The sequence below is a fragment of the Parasteatoda tepidariorum genome, chromosome 2, assembly GCF_982258835.1.
Source record: "Parasteatoda tepidariorum strain Cologne lab strain chromosome 2, Ptep-v5.0, whole genome shotgun sequence".
Taxonomy (NCBI): domain Eukaryota; kingdom Metazoa; phylum Arthropoda; class Arachnida; order Araneae; family Theridiidae; genus Parasteatoda; species Parasteatoda tepidariorum.
The window spans coordinates 47714077-47731930 of NC_141756.1; the positions used below are offsets into that span (position 1 = coordinate 47714077).

At 40.7% G+C, this 17854-nt stretch overlaps 20 non-coding genes across 20 annotated transcripts; all 20 read left to right on the forward strand.

Annotated features, from left to right (window-relative positions):
- Positions 1-10: 10 nt before the first annotated feature.
- TRNAK-UUU (transfer RNA lysine (anticodon UUU)) lies at positions 11-83 on the forward strand. The gene has a single exon. It is a non-coding gene; the product is annotated as a tRNA-Lys (tRNA).
- Positions 84-412: 329 nt separating this feature from the next.
- Positions 413-485, forward strand: TRNAK-UUU (transfer RNA lysine (anticodon UUU)). Its single transcript has one exon. It is a non-coding gene; the product is annotated as a tRNA-Lys (tRNA).
- Positions 486-1213: 728 nt separating this feature from the next.
- TRNAK-UUU (transfer RNA lysine (anticodon UUU)) lies at positions 1214-1286 on the forward strand. Its single transcript has one exon. It is a non-coding gene; the product is annotated as a tRNA-Lys (tRNA).
- A 929-nt stretch (positions 1287-2215) lies between these two features.
- Positions 2216-2288, forward strand: TRNAK-UUU (transfer RNA lysine (anticodon UUU)). Its single transcript has one exon. It is a non-coding gene; the product is annotated as a tRNA-Lys (tRNA).
- A 129-nt stretch (positions 2289-2417) lies between these two features.
- TRNAK-UUU (transfer RNA lysine (anticodon UUU)) lies at positions 2418-2490 on the forward strand. Its single transcript has one exon. It is a non-coding gene; the product is annotated as a tRNA-Lys (tRNA).
- A 127-nt stretch (positions 2491-2617) lies between these two features.
- Positions 2618-2690, forward strand: TRNAK-UUU (transfer RNA lysine (anticodon UUU)). Its single transcript has one exon. It is a non-coding gene; the product is annotated as a tRNA-Lys (tRNA).
- Positions 2691-4613: 1923 nt separating this feature from the next.
- On the forward strand, positions 4614-4686 carry TRNAK-UUU (transfer RNA lysine (anticodon UUU)). Its single transcript has one exon. It is a non-coding gene; the product is annotated as a tRNA-Lys (tRNA).
- A 527-nt stretch (positions 4687-5213) lies between these two features.
- On the forward strand, positions 5214-5286 carry TRNAK-UUU (transfer RNA lysine (anticodon UUU)). The gene has a single exon. It is a non-coding gene; the product is annotated as a tRNA-Lys (tRNA).
- Positions 5287-6414: 1128 nt separating this feature from the next.
- Positions 6415-6487, forward strand: TRNAK-UUU (transfer RNA lysine (anticodon UUU)). The gene has a single exon. It is a non-coding gene; the product is annotated as a tRNA-Lys (tRNA).
- A 1529-nt stretch (positions 6488-8016) lies between these two features.
- Positions 8017-8089, forward strand: TRNAK-UUU (transfer RNA lysine (anticodon UUU)). Its single transcript has one exon. It is a non-coding gene; the product is annotated as a tRNA-Lys (tRNA).
- Positions 8090-8619: 530 nt separating this feature from the next.
- TRNAK-UUU (transfer RNA lysine (anticodon UUU)) lies at positions 8620-8692 on the forward strand. Its single transcript has one exon. It is a non-coding gene; the product is annotated as a tRNA-Lys (tRNA).
- Positions 8693-9620: 928 nt separating this feature from the next.
- On the forward strand, positions 9621-9693 carry TRNAK-UUU (transfer RNA lysine (anticodon UUU)). The gene has a single exon. It is a non-coding gene; the product is annotated as a tRNA-Lys (tRNA).
- A 1529-nt stretch (positions 9694-11222) lies between these two features.
- Positions 11223-11295, forward strand: TRNAK-UUU (transfer RNA lysine (anticodon UUU)). The gene has a single exon. It is a non-coding gene; the product is annotated as a tRNA-Lys (tRNA).
- Positions 11296-11422: 127 nt separating this feature from the next.
- TRNAK-UUU (transfer RNA lysine (anticodon UUU)) lies at positions 11423-11495 on the forward strand. Its single transcript has one exon. It is a non-coding gene; the product is annotated as a tRNA-Lys (tRNA).
- A 515-nt stretch (positions 11496-12010) lies between these two features.
- On the forward strand, positions 12011-12083 carry TRNAK-UUU (transfer RNA lysine (anticodon UUU)). The gene has a single exon. It is a non-coding gene; the product is annotated as a tRNA-Lys (tRNA).
- A 328-nt stretch (positions 12084-12411) lies between these two features.
- On the forward strand, positions 12412-12484 carry TRNAK-UUU (transfer RNA lysine (anticodon UUU)). The gene has a single exon. It is a non-coding gene; the product is annotated as a tRNA-Lys (tRNA).
- A 327-nt stretch (positions 12485-12811) lies between these two features.
- On the forward strand, positions 12812-12884 carry TRNAI-UAU (transfer RNA isoleucine (anticodon UAU)). Its single transcript has one exon. It is a non-coding gene; the product is annotated as a tRNA-Ile (tRNA).
- A 1929-nt stretch (positions 12885-14813) lies between these two features.
- Positions 14814-14886, forward strand: TRNAK-UUU (transfer RNA lysine (anticodon UUU)). The gene has a single exon. It is a non-coding gene; the product is annotated as a tRNA-Lys (tRNA).
- Positions 14887-16815: 1929 nt separating this feature from the next.
- Positions 16816-16888, forward strand: TRNAK-UUU (transfer RNA lysine (anticodon UUU)). The gene has a single exon. It is a non-coding gene; the product is annotated as a tRNA-Lys (tRNA).
- A 728-nt stretch (positions 16889-17616) lies between these two features.
- TRNAK-UUU (transfer RNA lysine (anticodon UUU)) lies at positions 17617-17689 on the forward strand. The gene has a single exon. It is a non-coding gene; the product is annotated as a tRNA-Lys (tRNA).
- The last annotated feature ends 165 nt before the right edge of the window (positions 17690-17854 follow it).

Here is a 17854-nt window from a genome sequence, read left to right on the forward strand (position 1 = left end):
AACGGAATGAGCCCGGATAGCTCAGTCGGTAGAGCGTTAGGCTTTTAACCTAACGGTCCAGGGTTCGAGTCCCTGTTCGGGCGATCCCTTTTTTTTTACTTGTATTTTATACGTGGAATATTTTGTCTTCCTTCCGCGATCGGGCGATTCTTTCTCTTTCTTCTATTTTATACTTATAATATTTTATCTGTTTATCGGCACTAACGGATTGAGCCCGGATAGCTCAGTCGGTAGAGCGTTAGGCTTTTAACCTAACGGTCCAGGGTTCGAGTCACTGTTCGGGCGATCTCTTTTTTTACTTGTATTTTAAACTTGGAATATTTTATCTGTCTTCCGCAATCGGGCGATTCTTTCTCTTTCTTCTATTTTATACTTATAATATTTTATCTGATTATCGGCACTAACGGTTTGAGCCCGGATAGCTCAGTCGGTAGAGCGTTAGGCTTTTAACCTAACGGTCCAGGGTTCGAGTCCCTGTTCGGGCGATCTCTTTCTTTACTTGCATTTTATACTTGGAATATTCTATCTGTCTTCCGCGATCGGGCGATTCTTTCTCTTTCTTCTATTTTATACTTATAATATTTTATCTGTTTATCGGCACTAACGGATTTAGCCCGGATAGCTCTGTAGGTAGAGCGTTAGGCTTTTAACCTAACGGTCCAGGGCTCAAGTCTCAGTTCGGGCGATCCCTTTTTTAACTTGTATTTTATACTAGGAAAATTCGATCTGTCTTCCGCGATCGGGTGATTCTTTCTCTTTCTTCTATTTTATACTTATAATATTTTATCTGTTTATCGGCACTAACGGATTTAGCCCGGATAGCTCTGTAGGTAGAGCGTTAGGCTTTTAACCTAACGGTCCAGGGCTCAAGTCTCAGTTCGGGCGATCCCTTTTTTAACTTGTATTTTATACTTGGAAAATTCGATCTGTCTTCCGCGATCGGGTGATTCTTTCTCTTTCTTCTATTTTATACTTATAATATTTTATCTGTTTATCGGCACTAACGGATTGAGCCCGGATAGCTCAGTCGGTAGAGCGTTAGGCGTTTAACCTAACGGTCCAGGGATCGAGTCCCTGTTCGGGCGGTCCCTTTTTTTTACTTGTATTTTATACTTGGAATAATTTATCTGTCTTCCGCGATCGGGCGATTCTTTCTCTTTCTTCTATTTTATACTTATAATATTTTATCTGTTTATCGGCACTAACGGATTGAGCCCGGATAGCTCAGTCGGTAGAGCGTTAGGCTTTTAACCTAACGGTCCAGGGTTCGAGTCCCTGTTCGGGCGATCCCTTTTTTTTACTTCTATTTTATACTTGGAAAATTCTATCTGTCTTCCGCGATCGGGCGATTCATTCTCTGTCTTCTATTTTATACTTATAATATTTTATCTGTTTATCGGCACTAACGGATTGAGCCCGGATAGCTCAGTCGGTAGAGCGTTAGGCTTTTAACCTAACGGTCCAGGATTCGAGTCCCTGTTCGGGCGGTTCCTTTTTTTTACTTGTATTTTATACTTGGAATAATTTATCTGTCTTCCGCGATCGGGCGATTCTTTCTCTTTCTTCTATTTTATACTTATAATATTTTATCTGTTTATCGGCACTAACGGATTGAGCCCGGATAGCTCAGTCGGTAGAGCGTTAGGCTTTTAACCTAACGGTCCAGGGTTCGAGACCCTGTTCGGGCGATCTCTTTCTTTACTTGTATTTTATACTTGGAATATTCTATCTGTCTTCCGCGATCGGGCGATTCTTTCTCTTTCTTCTATTTTATACTTATAATATTTTATCTGTTTATCGGCACTAACGGATTTAGCCCGGATAGCTCTGTAGGTAGAGCGTTAGGCTTTTAACCTAACGGTCCAGGGCTCAAGTCTCAGTTCGGGCGATCCCTTTTTTAACTTGTATTTTATACTTGGAAAATTCGATCTGTCTTCCGCGATCGGGTGATTCTTTCTCTTTCTTCTATTTTATACTTATAATATTTTATCTGTTTATCCAAACTAACGGATTGAGCCCGGATAGCTCTGTAGGTAGAGCGTTAGGCTTTTAACCTAACGGTCCAGGGTTCGAGTCCCTGTTCGGGCGATCCCTTTTTTTACTTCTATTTTATACTTGGAAAATTCTATCTGTCTTCCGCGATCGGGCGATTCTTTCTCTTTCTTCTATTTTATACTTATAATATTTTATCTGTTTATCGGAACTAACGGAATGAGCCCGGATAGCTCAGTCGGTAGAGCGTTAGGCTTTTAACCTAACGGTCCAGGGTTCGAGTCCCTGTTCGGGCGATCCCTTTTTTTTTACTTGTATTTTATACGTGGAATATTTTGTCTTCCTTCCGCGATCGGGCGATTCTTTCTCTTTCTTCTATTTTATACTTATAATATTTTATCTGTTTATCGGCACTAACGGATTGAGCCCGGATAGCTCAGTCGGTAGAGCGTTAGGCTTTTAACCTAACGGTCCAGGGTTCGAGTCCCTGTTCGGGCGATCCCTTTTTTTACTTCTATTTTATATTTGGAAAATTCTATCTGTCTTCCGCGATCGGGCGATTCTTTCTCTTTCTACTATTTTATACTTATAATATTTTATCTTTTTATCGGAACTAACGGATTGAGCCCGGATAGCTCAGTCGGTAGAGCGTTAGGCTTTTAACCTAACGGTCCAGGGTTCGAGTCCCTGTTCGGGCGATCCCTTTTTTAACTTCTATTTAATACTTGGAAAATTCTATCTGTCTTCCGCGTTTGGGCGATTTTTTCTCTTTCTTCTATTTTATACTTATAATATTTTATCTGTTTATCGGAACTAACGGATTGAGCCCGGATAGCTCAGTCGGTAGAGCGTTAGGCTTTTAACCTGACGGTCCAGGGTTCGAGTCCCTGTTTGGGCGATCCCTTTTTTTACTTCTATTTTATACTTGGAAAATTCTGTCTTCCGCGATCGGGCGATTCTTTCACTTTCTTCTATTTTATACTTATAATATTTTATCTGTTTATCGGAACTAACGGATTGAGCCCGGATAGCTTAGTCGGTAGAGCGTTAGGCTTTTAACCTAACGGTCCAGGGTTCAAGTCCCTGTTCGGGCGATCTCTTTTTTTACTTGTATTTTATACTTGGAATATTTTATCAGTCATCCGCGTTCGGGCGATTCTTTCTCTTTCTTCTATTTTATACTTATAATATTTTATCTGTTTATCGGCACTAACGGATTGGTCCCGGATAGCTCAGTCGGTAGAGCGTTAGGCTTTTACCCTAACGGTCCAGGGTTCGAGTCCCTGTTCGGGCAATCTCTTTTTTTACTTGTATTTTATACTTGGAATATTTTGTCTTCCTTCCGCGATCGGGCGATTCTTTCTCTTTCTTCTATTTTATACTTATAATATTATATCTGTTTATCGGCACTAACGGATTGAGCCCGGATAGCTCAGTCGGTAGAGCGTTAGGCTTTTACCCTAACGGTCCAGGGTTCGAGTCCCTGTTCGGGCGATCTCTTTTTTTACTTGTATTTTATACTTGGAATATTTTGTCTTCCTTCCGCGATCGGGCGATTCTTTCTCTTTCTTCTATTTTATACATATAATATTTTATCTGTTTATCGGCACTAACGGATTGAGCCCGGATAGCTCAGTCGGTAGAGCGTTAGACTTTTAACCTAACGGTCCAGGGTTCGAGTCCCTGTTCGGGCGATCTCTTTTTTTACTTGTATTTTATACTTGGAATATTTTATCAGTCATCCGCGTTCGGGCGATTCTTTCTCTTTCTTCTATTTTATACTTATAATATTTTATCTGTTTATCGGCACTAACGGATTGAGCCCGGATAGCTCAGTCGGTAGAGCGTTAGGCTTTTACCCTAACGGTCCAGGGTTCGAGTCTCTGTTCGGATGATCCCTTTTTTTACTTCTATTTTATACTTGGAAAATTCTATCTGTCTCCCGCGATCGGGCGATTCTTTCTCTTTCTTCTATTTTATACTTATAATATTTTATCTTTTTATCGGAACTAACGGATTGAGCCCGGATAGCTCAGTCGGTAGAGCGTTAGGCTTTTAACCTAACGGTTCAGGGTTCGAGTCCCTGTTCGGGCGATCCCTTTTTTTACTTGTATTTTATACGTGGATTATTTTGTCTTCCTTCCGCGATCGGGCGATTCTTTCTCTTTCTTCTATTTTATACTTATAATATTTTATCTGTTTATCGGCACTAACGGATTGAGCCCGGATAGCTCAGTCGGTACAGCGTTAGGGTTGTTACCTAACGGTCCAGGGTTCGAGTCACTGTTCGGGCGATCTCTTTTTTTACTTGTATTTTATACTTGGAATATTTTATCTGTCTTCCGCAATCGGGCGATTCTTTCTCTTTCTTCTATTTTATACTTATAATATTTTATCTGATTATCGGCACTAACGGTTTGAGCCCTGATAGCTCAGTCGGTAGAGCGTTAGGCTTTTAACCTAACGGTCCAGGGTTCGAGTCCCTGTTCGGGCGATCCCTTTTTTTACTTCTATTTTATACTTGGAAAATTCTATCTGTCTTCCGCGATCGGGCGATTCTTTCTCTTTCTTCTATTTTATACTTATAATATTTTATCTGTTTATCGGCACAAACGGAAAGAGCCCGGATAGCTCAGTCGGTAGAGCGTTAGGCTTTTAACCTAACGGTCCAGGGTTCGAGTCCCTGTTCGGGCGATCTCTTTCTTTAGTTGTATTTTATACTTGGAATATTCTATCTGTCTTCCGCGATCGGGCGATTCTTTCTCTTTCTTCTATTTTATACTTATAATATTTTATCTGTTTATCGGCACTAACGGATTTAGCCCGGATAGCTCTCTAGGTAGAGCGTTAGGCTTTTAACCTAACGGTCCAGGGCTCAAGTCTCAGTTCGGGCGATCCCTTTTTTTACTTCTATTTTATACTTGGAAAATTCTATCTGTCTTCCGCGATCGGGCGATTCATTCTCTGTCTTCTATTTTATACTTATAATATTTTATCTGTTTATCGGCACTAACGGATTTAGCATGGATAGCTCTGTAGGTAGAGCGTTAGGCTTTTAACCTAACGGTCCAGGGCTCAAGTCTCAGTTCGGGCGATCCCTTTTTTAACTTGTATTTTATACTTGGAAAATTCGATCTGTCTTCCGCAATCGGGCGATTCTTTCTCTTTCTTCTATTTTATACTTATAATATTTTATCTGTTTATCGGCACTAACGGATTGAGCCCGGATAGCTCAGTTGGTAGAGCGTTAGGCTTTTAACCTAACGGTCCAGGGTTCGAGTCCCTGTTCGGGCGATCCCTTGTTTTACTTGTATTTTATACTTGGAATATTTTGACTGTCTTCCGCGATCGGGCGATTCTTTCTCTTTCTTCTATTTTATACTTATAATATTTTATCTGTTTATCGGCACTAACGGATTTAGCCCGGATACCTCTGCAGGTAGAGCGTCAGGCTTTTAACCTAACGGTCCAGGGCTCAAGTCTCAGTTCGGGCGATCCCTTTTTTAACTTGTATTTTATACTTGGAAAATTCGATCTGTCTTCCGCGATCGGGTGATTCTTTCTCTTTCTTCTATTTTATACTTATAATATTTTATCTGTTTATCGAAACTAACGGATTGAGCCCGGATAGCTCTGTAGGTAGAGCGTTAGGCTTTTAACCTAACGGTCCAGGCTTCGAGTCCCTGTTCGGGCGATCCCTTTTTTTACTTCTATTTTATACTTGGAAAATTCTATCTGTCTTCCGCGATCGGGCGATTCTTTCTCTTTCTTCTATTTTATACTTATAATATTTTATCTATTTATCGGAACTAACGGAATGAGCCCGGATAGCTCAGACGGTAGAGCGTTAGGCTTTTAACCTAACGGTCCAGGGTTAGAGTCCCTGTTCGGGGGATCCCTTTTTTTACTTCTATTTTATACTTGGAAAATTCTATCTGTCTTCCGCGATCGGGTGATTCTTTCTCTTTCTTCTATTTTATACTTATAATATTTTATCTTTTTATCGGAATCTAACGGATTGAGCCCGGATAGCTCAGTCGTTAGAGCGTTAGGCTTTTAACCTAACGGTCCAGGGTTCGAGTCCCTGTTTGGGCAATCCCTTTTTTAACTTCTATTTTATACTTGGAAAATTCTATCTGTCTTCCGCGATCGGGCGATTCTTTCTCTTTCTTCTATTTTATACTTATAATATTTTATCTTTTTATCGGAACTAACGGATTGAGCCCGGATAGCTCAGTCGGTAGAGCGTTAGGCTTTTAACCTAACGGTCCAGGGTTCGAGTCCCTGTTCGGGTGATCCCTTTTTTTACTTCTATTTTATACTTGGAAAATTCTATCTGTCTTCCGCGATCGGGCGATTCTTTCTCTTTCTTCTATTTTATACTTATAATATTTTATCTTTTTATCGGAACTAACGGATTGAGCCCGGATAGCTCAGTCGGTAGAGCGTTAGGCTTTTAACCTAACGGTCCAGGGTTCGAGTCCCTGTTCGGGCGATCCCTTGTTTTACTTGTATTTTATACTTGGAATATTTTGACTGTCTTCCGCGATCGGGCGATTCTTTCTCTTTCTTCTATTTTATACTTATAATATTTTATCTGTTTATCGGCACAAACGGAAAGAGCCCGGATAGCTCAGTCGGTAAAGCGTTAGGCTTTTAACCTAACGGTCCAGGGTTCGAGTCCCTGTTCGGGCGATCTCTTTCTTTACTTGTATTTTATACTTGGAATATTCTATCTGTCTTCCGCGATCGGGCGATTCTTTCTCTTTCTTCTATTTTATACTTATAATATTTGATCTGTTTATCGGCACTAACGGAAAGAGCCCGGATAGCTCAGTCGGTAAAGCGTTAGGCTTTTAACCTAACGGTCCAGGGTTCGAGTCCCTCTTCGGGCGATCTCTTTCTTTACTTGTATTTTATACTTGGAATATTCTATCTGTCTTCCGCGATCGGGCGATTCTTTCTCTTTCTTCTATTTTATACTTATAATATTTGATCTGTTTATCGGCACTAACGGATTGAGCCCGGATAGCTCTGTAGATAGAGCGTTAGGCTTTTAACCTAACGGTCCAGGGTTCGAGTCTCTGTTCGGGCGATCCCTTTTTTAACTTGTATTTTATACTTGGAAAATTCTATCTGTCTTCCGCGATCAGGCGATTCTTTCTCTTTCTTCTATTTTATACTTATAATATTTTATCTGCTTATCGGCTCTAACGGACTGAGCCCGGATAGCTCAGTCGGTTGAGCGTTAGGCTTTTAACCTAACGGTCCAGGGTTCGAGTCCCTGTTCGGGCGATCTCTTTTTTTACTTGTATTTTATACTTGGAATATTTTATCAGTCTTCCGCGTTCGGGCGATTCTTTCTCTTTCTTCTATTTTATACTTATAATATTTTATCTGTTTATCGGCACTAACGGATTGAGCCCGGATAGCTCAGTCGGTAGAGCGTTAGGCTTTTACCCTAACGGTCCAGGGTTCGAGTCCCTGTTCGGGCGATCCCTTTTTTTATTTCTATTTTATACTTGGAAAATTCTATCTGTCTTCCGCGATCTGGCGATTCTTTCTCTTTCTTCTATTTTATACTTATAATATTTTATCTGTTTATCGGCACTAACGGATTGAGCCCGGATAGCTCAGTCGGTAGAGCGTTAGGCTTTTAACCTAACGGTCCAGGGTTCGAGTCCCTGATCGGGCAATCCCTTTTTTTTTACTTGTATTTTATACGTGGAATATTTTGTCTTCCTTCCGCGATCGGGCGATTCTTTCTCTTTCTTCTATTTTATACTTATAATATTTTATCTGTTTATCGGCACTAACGGATTGAGCCCGGATAGCTCAGTCGGTAGAGCGTTAGGGTTTTAACCTAACGGTCCAGGGTTCGAGTCACTGTTCGGGCGATCTCTTTTTTTACTTGTATTTTATACTTGGAATATTTTATCTGTCTTCCGCAATCGGGCGATTCTTTCTCTTTCGTCTATTTTATACTTATAATATTTTATCTGATTATCGGCACTAACGGTTTGAGCCCGGATAGCTCAGTCGGTAGAGCGTTAGGCTTTTAACCTAACGGTCCAGGGTTCGAGTCCCTGTTCGGGCGATCTCTTTCTTTACTTGTATTTTATACTTGGAATATTCTATCTGTCTTCCGCGATCGGGCGATTCTTTCTCTTTCTTCTATTTTATACTTATATTATTTTATCTGTTTATCGGCACTAACGGATTGAGCCCGGATAGCTCAGTCGGTAGAGCGTTAGGCTTTTAACCTAACGGTCCAGGGTTCGAGTCCCTGATCGGGCAATCCCTTTTTTTTTTACTTGTATTTTATACGTGGAATATTTTGTCTTCCTTCCGCGATCGGGCGATTCTTTCTCTTTCTTCTATTTTATACTTATAATATTTTATCTGTTTATCGGCACTAACGGATTGAGCCCGGATAGCTCAGTCGGTAGAGCGTTAGGGTTTTAACCTAACGGTCCAGGGTTCGAGTCACTGTTCGGGCGATCTCTTTTTTTACTTGTATTTTATACTTGGAATATTTTATCTGTCTTCCGCAATCGGGCGATTCTTTCTCTTTCGTCTATTTTATACTTATAATATTTTATCTGATTATCGGCACTAACGGTTTGAGCCCGGATAGCTCAGTCGGTAGAGCGTTAGGCTTTTAACCTAACGGTCCAGGGTTCGAGTCCCTGTTCGGGCGATCTCTTTCTTTACTTGTATTTTATACTTGGAAAATTCGATCTGTCTTCCGCGATCGGGTGATTCTTTCTCTTTCTTCTATTTTATACTTATAATATTTTATCTGTTTATCGAAACTAACGGATTGAGCCCGGATAGCTCTGTAGGTAGAGCGTTAGGCTTTTAACCTAACGGTCCAGGCTTCGAGTCCCTGTTCGGGCGATCCCTTTTTTTACTTCTATTTTATACTTGGAAAATTCTATCTGTCTTCCGCGATCGGGCGATTCTTTCTCTTTCTTCTATTTTATACTTATAATATTTTATCTATTTATCGGAACTAACGGAATGAGCCCGGATAGCTCAGACGGTAGAGCGTTAGGCTTTTAACCTAACGGTCCAGGGTTAGAGTCCCTGTTCGGGGGATCCCTTTTTTTACTTCTATTTTATACTTGGAAAATTCTATCTGTCTTCCGCGATCGGGTGATTCTTTCTCTTTCTTCTATTTTATACTTATAATATTTTATCTTTTTATCGGAATCTAACGGATTGAGCCCGGATAGCTCAGTCGTTAGAGCGTTAGGCTTTTAACCTAACGGTCCAGGGTTCGAGTCCCTGTTTGGGCAATCCCTTTTTTAACTTCTATTTTATACTTGGAAAATTCTATCTGTCTTCCGCGATCGGGCGATTCTTTCTCTTTCTTCTATTTTATACTTATAATATTTTATCTTTTTATCGGAACTAACGGATTGAGCCCGGATAGCTCAGTCGGTAGAGCGTTAGGCTTTTAACCTAACGGTCCAGGGTTCGAGTCCCTGTTCGGGTGATCCCTTTTTTTACTTCTATTTTATACTTGGAAAATTCTATCTGTCTTCCGCGATCGGGCGATTCTTTCTCTTTCTTCTATTTTATACTTATAATATTTTATCTTTTTATCGGAACTAACGGATTGAGCCCGGATAGCTCAGTCGGTAGAGCGTTAGGCTTTTAACCTAACGGTCCAGGGTTCGAGTCCCTGTTCGGGCGATCCCTTGTTTTACTTGTATTTTATACTTGGAATATTTTGACTGTCTTCCGCGATCGGGCGATTCTTTCTCTTTCTTCTATTTTATACTTATAATATTTTATCTGTTTATCGGCACAAACGGAAAGAGCCCGGATAGCTCAGTCGGTAAAGCGTTAGGCTTTTAACCTAACGGTCCAGGGTTCGAGTCCCTGTTCGGGCGATCTCTTTCTTTACTTGTATTTTATACTTGGAATATTCTATCTGTCTTCCGCGATCGGGCGATTCTTTCTCTTTCTTCTATTTTATACTTATAATATTTGATCTGTTTATCGGCACTAACGGAAAGAGCCCGGATAGCTCAGTCGGTAAAGCGTTAGGCTTTTAACCTAACGGTCCAGGGTTCGAGTCCCTCTTCGGGCGATCTCTTTCTTTACTTGTATTTTATACTTGGAATATTCTATCTGTCTTCCGCGATCGGGCGATTCTTTCTCTTTCTTCTATTTTATACTTATAATATTTGATCTGTTTATCGGCACTAACGGATTGAGCCCGGATAGCTCTGTAGATAGAGCGTTAGGCTTTTAACCTAACGGTCCAGGGTTCGAGTCTCTGTTCGGGCGATCCCTTTTTTAACTTGTATTTTATACTTGGAAAATTCTATCTGTCTTCCGCGATCAGGCGATTCTTTCTCTTTCTTCTATTTTATACTTATAATATTTTATCTGCTTATCGGCTCTAACGGACTGAGCCCGGATAGCTCAGTCGGTTGAGCGTTAGGCTTTTAACCTAACGGTCCAGGGTTCGAGTCCCTGTTCGGGCGATCTCTTTTTTTACTTGTATTTTATACTTGGAATATTTTATCAGTCTTCCGCGTTCGGGCGATTCTTTCTCTTTCTTCTATTTTATACTTATAATATTTTATCTGTTTATCGGCACTAACGGATTGAGCCCGGATAGCTCAGTCGGTAGAGCGTTAGGCTTTTACCCTAACGGTCCAGGGTTCGAGTCCCTGTTCGGGCGATCCCTTTTTTTATTTCTATTTTATACTTGGAAAATTCTATCTGTCTTCCGCGATCTGGCGATTCTTTCTCTTTCTTCTATTTTATACTTATAATATTTTATCTGTTTATCGGCACTAACGGATTGAGCCCGGATAGCTCAGTCGGTAGAGCGTTAGGCTTTTAACCTAACGGTCCAGGGTTCGAGTCCCTGATCGGGCAATCCCTTTTTTTTTACTTGTATTTTATACGTGGAATATTTTGTCTTCCTTCCGCGATCGGGCGATTCTTTCTCTTTCTTCTATTTTATACTTATAATATTTTATCTGTTTATCGGCACTAACGGATTGAGCCCGGATAGCTCAGTCGGTAGAGCGTTAGGGTTTTAACCTAACGGTCCAGGGTTCGAGTCACTGTTCGGGCGATCTCTTTTTTTACTTGTATTTTATACTTGGAATATTTTATCTGTCTTCCGCAATCGGGCGATTCTTTCTCTTTCGTCTATTTTATACTTATAATATTTTATCTGATTATCGGCACTAACGGTTTGAGCCCGGATAGCTCAGTCGGTAGAGCGTTAGGCTTTTAACCTAACGGTCCAGGGTTCGAGTCCCTGTTCGGGCGATCTCTTTCTTTACTTGTATTTTATACTTGGAATATTCTATCTGTCTTCCGCGATCGGGCGATTCTTTCTCTTTCTTCTATTTTATACTTATATTATTTTATCTGTTTATCGGCACTAACGGATTGAGCCCGGATAGCTCAGTCGGTAGAGCGTTAGGCTTTTAACCTAACGGTCCAGGGTTCGAGTCCCTGTTCGGGCGGTCCCTTTTTTTACTTTTATTTTATACTTGGAAAATTCTATCTGTCTTCCGCGATCGGGCGATTCTTTCTCTTTCTTCTATTTTATTCTTATAATATTTTATCTGTTTATCGGCACTAACGGATTGAGCCCGGATAGCTCAGTCGGTAGAGCGTTAGGCTTTTAACCTAACGGTCTAGGGTTCGAGTCCCTGTTCGGGCAATCCCTTTTCTTACTTCTATTTTATACTTGGAAAATTCTATCTGTCTTCCGCGATCGGGCGATTCTTTCTCTTTTTTCTATTTTATACTTATAATATTTTATCTTTTTATCGGAACTAACGGATTGAGCCCGGATAGCTCAGTCGGTAGAGCGTTAGGCTTTTAACCTATCGAGTCCCTGTTCGGGCGATCCCTTTTTTTACTTCTATTTTATACTTGGAAAATTCTATCTGTCTTCCGCGATCCGGCGATTCATTCTCTGTCTTCTATTTTATACTTATAATATTTTATCTGTTTATCGGCACTAACGGATTGAGCCCGGATAGCTCAGTCGGTAGAGCGTTAGGCTTTTAACCTAACGGTCCAGGGTTCGAGTCCCTGTTCGGGCGGTCCCTTTTTTTAACTTGTATTTTATACTTGGAATAATTTATCTGTCTTCCGCGATCGGGCGATTCTTTCTCTTTCTTCTATTTTATACTTATAATATTTTATCTGTTTATCGGCACTAACGGATTGAGCCTGGATAGCTCAGTCGGTAGAGCGTTAGGCTTTTAACCTAACGGTCCAGGGTTCGAGTCCCTGTTCGGGCGATCTCTTTTTTTACTTGTATTTTATACTTGGAATATTTTGTCTGTCTTCCGCGATCGGGCGATTCTTTCTCTTTCTTCTATTTTATACTTATAATATTTTATCTGTTTATCGGCACTAACGGATTGAGCCCGGATAGCTCAGTTGGTAGAGCGTTAGGCTTTTAACCTAACGGTCCAGGGTTCGAGTCCCTGTTCGGGCGATCCCTTGTTTTACTTGTATTTTATACTTGGAATATTTTGACTGTCTTCCGCGATCGGGCGATTCTTTCTCTTTCTTCTATTTTATACTTATAATATTTTATCTGTTTATCGGCACAAACGGAAAGAGCCCGGATAGCTCAGTCGGTAAAGCGTTAGGCTTTTAACCTAACGGTCCAGGGTTCGAGTCCCTGTTCGGGCGATCTCTTTCTTTACTTGTATTTTATACTTGGAATATTCTATCTGTCTTCCGCGATCGGGCGATTCTTTCTCTTTCTTCTATTTTATACTTATAATATTTGATCTGTTTATCGGCACTAACGGAAAGAGCCCGGATAGCTCAGTCGGTAAAGCGTTAGGCTTATAACCTAACGGTCCAGGGTTCGAGTCCCTCTTCGGGCGATCTCTTTCTTTACTTGTATTTTATACTTGGAATATTCTATCTGTCTTCCGCGATCGGGCGATTCTTTCTCTTTCTTCTATTTTATACTTATAATATTTGATCTGTTTATCGGCACTAACGGATTGAGCCCGGATAGCTCTGTAGATAGAGCGTTAGGCTTTTAACCTAACGGTCCAGGGTTCGAGTCTCTGTTCGGGCGATCCCTTTTTTAACTTGTATTTTATACTTGGAAAATTCTATCTGTCTTCCGCGATCAGGCGATTCTTTCTCTTTCTTCTATTTTATACTTATAATATTTTATCTGCTTATCGGCTCTAACGGACTGAGCCCGGATAGCTCAGTCGGTTGAGCGTTAGGCTTTTAACCTAACGGTCCAGGGTTCGAGTCCCTGTTCGGGCGATCCCTTGTTTTACTTGTATTTTATACTTGGAATATTTTGACTGTCTTCCGCGATCGGGCGATTCTTTCTCTTTCTTCTATTTTATACTTATAATATTTTATCTGTTTATCGGCACAAACGGAAAGAGCCCGGATAGCTCAGTCGGTAAAGCGTTAGGCTTTTAACCTAACGGTCCAGGGTTCGAGTCCCTGTTCGGGCGATCTCTTTCTTTACTTGTATTTTATACTTGGAATATTCTATCTGTCTTCCGCGATCGGGCGATTCTTTCTCTTTCTTCTATTTTATACTTATAATATTTGATCTGTTTATCGGCACTAACGGAAAGAGCCCGGATAGCTCAGTCGGTAAAGCGTTAGGCTTTTAACCTAACGGTCCAGGGTTCGAGTCCCTCTTCGGGCGATCTCTTTCTTTACTTGTATTTTATACTTGGAATATTCTATCTGTCTTCCGCGATCGGGCGATTCTTTCTCTTTCTTCTATTTTATACTTATAATATTTGATCTGTTTATCGGCACTAACGGATTGAGCCCGGATAGCTCTGTAGATAGAGCGTTAGGCTTTTAACCTAACGGTCCAGGGTTCGAGTCTCTGTTCGGGCGATCCCTTTTTTAACTTGTATTTTATACTTGGAAAATTCTATCTGTCTTCCGCGATCAGGCGATTCTTTCTCTTTCTTCTATTTTATACTTATAATATTTTATCTGTTTATCGGCACTAACGGATTGAGCCCGGATAGCTCAGTCGGTAGAGCGTTAGGCTTTTACCCTAACGGTCCAGGGTTCGAGTCCCTGTTCGGGCGATCCCTTTTTTTATTTCTATTTTATACTTGGAAAATTCTATCTGTCTTCCGCGATCTGGCGATTCTTTCTCTTTCTTCTATTTTATACTTATAATATTTTATCTGTTTATCGGCACTAACGGATTGAGCCCGGATAGCTCAGTCGGTAGAGCGTTAGGCTTTTAACCTAACGGTCCAGGGTTCGAGTCCCTGATCGGGCAATCCCTTTTTTTTTACTTGTATTTTATACGTGGAATATTTTGTCTTCCTTCCGCGATCGGGCGATTCTTTCTCTTTCTTCTATTTTATACTTATAATATTTTATCTGTTTATCGGCACTAACGGATTGAGCCCGGATAGCTCAGTCGGTAGAGCGTTAGGGTTTTAACCTAACGGTCCAGGGTTCGAGTCACTGTTCGGGCGATCTCTTTTTTTACTTGTATTTTATACTTGGAATAATTTATCTGTCTTCCGCGATCGGGCGATTCTTTCTCTTTCTTCTATTTTATACTTATAATATTTTATCTGTTTATCGGCACTAACGGATTGAGCCTGGATAGCTCAGTCGGTAGAGCGTTAGGCTTTTAACCTAACGGTCCAGGGTTCGAGTCCCTGTTCGGGCGATCTCTTTTTTTACTTGTATTTTATACTTGGAATATTTTGTCTGTCTTCCGCGATCGGGCGATTCTTTCTCTTTCTTCTATTTTATACTTATAATATTTTATCTGTTTATCGGCACTAACGGATTGAGCCCGGATAGCTCAGTTGGTAGAGCGTTAGGCTTTTAACCTAACGGTCCAGGGTTCGAGTCCCTGTTCGGGCGATCCCTTGTTTTACTTGTATTTTATACTTGGAATATTTTGACTGTCTTCCGCGATCGGGCGATTCTTTCTCTTTCTTCTATTTTATACTTATAATATTTTATCTGTTTATCGGCACAAACGGAAAGAGCCCGGATAGCTCAGTCGGTAAAGCGTTAGGCTTTTAACCTAACGGTCCAGGGTTCGAGTCCCTCTTCGGGCGATCTCTTTCTTTACTTGTATTTTATACTTGGAATATTCTATCTGTCTTCCGCGATCGGGCGATTCTTTCTCTTTCTTCTATTTTATACTTATAATATTTGATCTGTTTATCGGCACTAACGGATTGAGCCCGGATAGCTCTGTAGATAGAGCGTTAGGCTTTTAACCTAACGGTCCAGGGTTCGAGTCTCTGTTCGGGCGATCCCTTTTTTAACTTGTATTTTATACTTGGAAAATTCTATCTGTCTTCCGCGATCAGGCGATTCTTTCTCTTTCTTCTATTTTATACTTATAATATTTTATCTGCTTATCGGCTCTAACGGACTGAGCCCGGATAGCTCAGTCGGTTGAGCGTTAGGCTTTTAACCTAACGGTCCAGGGTTCGAGTCCCTGTTCGGGCGATCCCTTGTTTTACTTGTATTTTATACTTGGAATATTTTGACTGTCTTCCGCGATCGGGCGATTCTTTCTCTTTCTTCTATTTTATACTTATAATATTTTATCTGTTTATCGGCACAAACGGAAAGAGCCCGGATAGCTCAGTCGGTAAAGCGTTAGGCTTTTAACCTAACGGTCCAGGGTTCGAGTCCCTGTTCGGGCGATCTCTTTCTTTACTTGTATTTTATACTTGGAATATTCTATCTGTCTTCCGCGATCGGGCGATTCTTTCTCTTTCTTCTATTTTATACTTATAATATTTGATCTGTTTATCGGCACTAACGGAAAGAGCCCGGATAGCTCAGTCGGTAAAGCGTTAGGCTTTTAACCTAACGGTCCAGGGTTCGAGTCCCTCTTCGGGCGATCTCTTTCTTTACTTGTATTTTATACTTGGAATATTCTATCTGTCTTCCGCGATCGGGCGATTCTTTCTCTTTCTTCTATTTTATACTTATAATATTTGATCTGTTTATCGGCACTAACGGATTGAGCCCGGATAGCTCTGTAGATAGAGCGTTAGGCTTTTAACCTAACGGTCCAGGGTTCGAGTCTCTGTTCGGGCGATCCCTTTTTTAACTTGTATTTTATACTTGGAAAATTCTATCTGTCTTCCGCGATCAGGCGATTCTTTCTCTTTCTTCTATTTTATACTTATAATATTTTATCTGTTTATCGGCACTAACGGATTGAGCCCGGATAGCTCAGTCGGTAGAGCGTTAGGCTTTTACCCTAACGGTCCAGGGTTCGAGTCCCTGTTCGGGCGATCCCTTTTTTTATTTCTATTTTATACTTGGAAAATTCTATCTGTCTTCCGCGATCTGGCGATTCTTTCTCTTTCTTCTATTTTATACTTATAATATTTTATCTGTTTATCGGCACTAACGGATTGAGCCCGGATAGCTCAGTCGGTAGAGCGTTAGGCTTTTAACCTAACGGTCCAGGGTTCGAGTCCCTGATCGGGCAATCCCTTTTTTTTTACTTGTATTTTATACGTGGAATATTTTGTCTTCCTTCCGCGATCGGGCGATTCTTTCTCTTTCTTCTATTTTATACTTATAATATTTTATCTGTTTATCGGCACTAACGGATTGAGCCCGGATAGCTCAGTCGGTAGAGCGTTAGGGTTTTAACCTAACGGTCCAGGGTTCGAGTCACTGTTCGGGCGATCTCTTTTTTTACTTGTATTTTATACTTGGAATATTTTATCTGTCTTCCGCAATCGGGCGATTCTTTCTCTTTCGTCTATTTTATACTTATAATATTTTATCTGATTATCGGCACTAACGGTTTGAGCCCGGATAGCTCAGTCGGTAGAGCGTTAGGCTTTTAACCTAACGGTCCAGGGTTCGAGTCCCTGTTCGGGCGATCTCTTTCTTTACTTGTATTTTATACTTGGAATATTCTATCTGTCTTCCGCGATCGGGCGATTCTTTCTCTTTCTTCTATTTTATACTTATATTATTTTATCTGTTTATCGGCACTAACGGATTTAGCCCGGATAGCTCTGTAGGTAGAGCGTCAGGCTTTTAACCTAACGGTCCAGGGCTCAAGTCTCAGTTCGGGCGATCCCTTTTTTAACTTGTATTTTATACTTGGAAAATTCGATCTGTCTTCCGCGATCGGGTGATTCTTTCTCTTTCTTCTATTTTATACTTATAATATTTTATCTGTTTATCGGAACTAACGGAATGAGTCCGGATAGCTCAGACGGTAGAGCGTTAGGCTTTTAACCTAACGGTCCAGGGTTAGAGTCCCTGTTCGGGCGATCCCTTTTTTTACTTCTATTTTATACTTGGAAAATTCTATCTGTCTTCCGCGATCGGGCGATTCATTCTCTGTCTTCTATTTTATACTTATAATATTTTATCTGTTTATCGGCACTAACGGATTGAGCCCGGATAGCTCAGTCGGTAGAGCGTTAGGCTTTTAACCTAACGGTCCAGGGTTCGAGTTCCTGTTCGGGCGGTCCCTTTTTTTAACTTGTATTTTATACTTGGAATAATTTATCTGTCTTCCGCGATCGGGCGATTCTTTCTCTTTCTTCTATTTTATACTTATAATATTTTATCTGTTTATCGGCACTAACGGATTGAGCCCGGATAGCTCAGTCGGTAGAGCGTTAGGCTTTTAACCTAACGGTCCAGGGTTCGAGTCCCTGTTCGGGCGATCCCTTTTTTTACTTGTATTTTATACTTGGAATATTTTATCTGTCATCCGCGATCGGGCGATTCTTTCTCTTTCTTCTATTTTATACTTATAATATTTTATCTGTTTATTGGCACAATCGGAAAGAGCCCGGATAGCTCAGTCGGTAAAGCGTTAGGCTTTTAA